We start from the raw sequence: 3,465 nt of genomic DNA on the forward strand, positions 1-3,465 counted from the left end.
GACCCATAATAACAGACATCAAAAAGATCCAGGATATCATAGGGAATACTTTAAAAACCTATACTCTATTAAATTTGAAAATTTAAAAGAAATGGGTGGATATCTAAAATCATGGGACTCACCAAAGTTAAACCAAGAAGAAATCAAAAGTTCAACAGACACATGACATATAACAAAATTGAAATAGTGATACAAAACCTCCCAACTAAAAAAACTCATGCCTAGATGAATTTACAGCAGAATTCTATGAGGCATTTAAAGTAGACCGCCTATCAATACTACTTAAATTATTCAAAATGACAGAAACAGAGGGAGGATTCCCAAATTCCTTCTATGAAGACAACATCACTCTAATACCCAAACCAGGTAAAGACACAACCAAAAAAGAAAACTATAGACCCATAATCCTTAATGAACAGATGCAAAAATTCTCAACAAGATACTTGCAAACTTCATACAGACACACATCACATACACCATGGTTAAGTAGGCTTTATCCCAGAGATGCAGGGCTGGTTCAATATACACGTCAATAAATGTCATCAATCATATAAATGGTATCAAAGACAAAAACCACATGAACATCTTATGTTGAAAAGTCTTTTGACAAAATTCAGAATGTATTCATTACAAAAGTTCTAAAGAGAATTGGACTGTAGGGAACATACCTCAACACAATTAAAGCCATATACACAAATCCATATCATTAATGAACATAGAATCAAAAATTCTCAACAAAATACTTGCAAACCCCATACAGATGTACGTCAAAAACATACACCATGGTTAAGTAGGCTTTATCCCAGAGATGCAGGGCTGGTTCAATATACACGTCAATAAATGTCATCAATCATATAAATGGTATCAAAGACAAAAACCACATGAACATCTTATGTTGAAAAGTCTTTTGACAAAATTCAGAATGTATTCATTACAAAAGTTCTAAAGAGAATTGGACTGTAGGGAACATACCTCAACACAATTAAAGCCATATACACAAACCCACAGCCAACATCATTCTAAATGAGTATTCCATTCTAAAATGAAAATATTCTAAAATATTCTAAAAGAATATTCCATTCTAAGTGGAAACACACACAGAGAGAAAGAGAGAGAGAGGGAGAGAAAGAGAGTGAAAGGGAGTGAAAGAGAGAGAAAGAGAGAGACCAGATAATTTTATGATCCAAGAATCTTTAAAATCCTTGAAAAATAATACTGTTGTCTAAGGACTGAAATGAGTTCCTTAATGCTAGATAGTTAGCAGAAAATTGGGTAGAACTAGAGATAATTAATAATGTTACTAAATGAAAGTACAAGTGTCCAAGGGAACAATGTTTGCTGCTATGAGTGGACATCAAGAGAAATTAAAGGATGAAGATTTGAAAGGTAATGAGCTCAACACACAATATGATCTTGTATCAAAGTATCATTATGTAGCACAGTAACATGGACAAGAGATATGTAAAATCAAAATTACAAAGAAATGTTAAAATAATGCTACTGCTAGTAAAACAAGAGGCTATGAAACACAAATAATTTAAGAAGCCTGATAAGAGGTAGCCATTTATATCCAATAAAATAAAGCAAGAAAAGTACTTCTATAGACTCAATGTATTCTGATATTAGACAGGAATTTTACATGAATATTTTTGGATGTGAGTAGATGACTGTGAGCAATTGATCCCCTTCCAATTTTGTCATGTCAGTGTTCAAAGGACATCAAGAGAAATTAAAGGATGAAGATTTGAAAGGTAATGTGCTCAACACACAATATAACCTTGTATCAAAGTTTCATTATGTAGCACAGTAACATAGACAAGAGATACGTAAAATCAAAATTACAAAGAAATGACAAAATAATGCTACTGCTACTAAAACAAGAGCCTATGAAACACAAATTATTTAAGAAGCCTGATGAGGGTTAGCCATTTATATTCAATAAAATAAAGCGAGAAAAGTACTTCTATAGACCCAATGTATTCTGATATTAAACAGGAGTTTTACATGAATCTCTTTGGATGTGAGCAGATGACTGTGAGCAATTGATCCCCTTCCAATTTTGTCATGTCAGTGTTCAAGGCTTACGGTGTAGAAAGAACTAAAAGGGATGTTTTATTGTGATACACAGTAGCATCCTTAATGATCCCTGCATTGTTTAAAATAGGATGTACAAAATTTCTATTTTAGAATATGTAATTTGAAAAAGAATGAACTGTTTTTTTTCTGGAATTTCAGGAAATGTAAGCTGGGTTCCATGGCACTTGCTCAGAACATTGCATCTTTATGAGGAGTATATATTCATACAACTTTTCATCATAGAAGTAATTGGAAACACATGTTTTTTGCCATTGTAAATAATAGTTTTAGGGCCACCTTTTGGTTAATATTTTAACAGCATTATCAATGAATAATTTATATGAAATAAATAGCATGTTTCAAGTATAATTTAAATGAATTTAACATATAGGAGAATTTTCTATTTTAGAATATGTAATGTGAAAAAGAATGAACTGTTTGTTTTCTGGAATTTCAGGAAATGTAAGCTGGGTTCCATGGTACTTGCTCAGAATATTGCATCTTTATGGAGAGTATATATTCATACAACTTTTCATCATAGAAGTAATTGGAAAAACATGATTTTTTTGCCATTGTAAATAATAGTTATAGGGCCACCTTTTGGTTAAAATTTTAACAGCATTATCAATGAATAATTTATATGAAATAAATACCATGTTTCAAGCATAATTTAAATGAATTTAACATATAGGCTTAGATTTGAAGTCATCTACCTAATTAAAAAAAAAACTTGCCTAATACCCAAAAAAATCTTTCTAAATGTTCCTATATAAGTTTTTCTTTATAATCTTTTTTGCCTTCATCAATAGAAAATCATGAATCCTGTTTTTGTAATTGCAGATTAGTTTGCACTTTAAATAATTTATATTTAAGAATCATATGACTTTTCATAGTTATTTATGCAGAGAATTACTTTGAGATTCACTAGTTGTATATATTGAGTGATCACATGGCTTTGATAGATATTTACCTTGAGATCAATTAGCAACCTTTCATGTTCCATTACTTGTGCATCTTTTGCCTGTACCATAGTGGATCTTGACTCTAATTTCATAGTATGTTGTGAGTTTTGTAATTTAAATCTCTCAGAATATTTTTGTATTTTTCTCATTGAAGCCTCTTGTATGGCCTCTTGAATTTTAATTTTACCTTACTAAAGCTTGCTTATTTACCAGGATGTTTAATGAAATTTTGACTGGGAATGGATTTCATGTCTGAATGAATTGATATCTTAATAGTATTGATTCTTTCAAGGCAGTAACAGTAGATTCACATTTTCTGTCGTTTTCACAAGAAGCCTCTGGTGCTTTACATGTACATATCTCACACATATTTCATCAAATTTATCACTAAGGGATTCATATGTTGGTGCATTCACAAGTGTTTAAA

The sequence above is a fragment of the Nannospalax galili genome, unplaced genomic scaffold (assembly GCF_000622305.1).
Source record: "Nannospalax galili isolate Female #2095 unplaced genomic scaffold, S.galili_v1.0 scaffold881, whole genome shotgun sequence".
NCBI classification, from domain to species: domain Eukaryota; kingdom Metazoa; phylum Chordata; class Mammalia; order Rodentia; family Spalacidae; genus Nannospalax; species Nannospalax galili.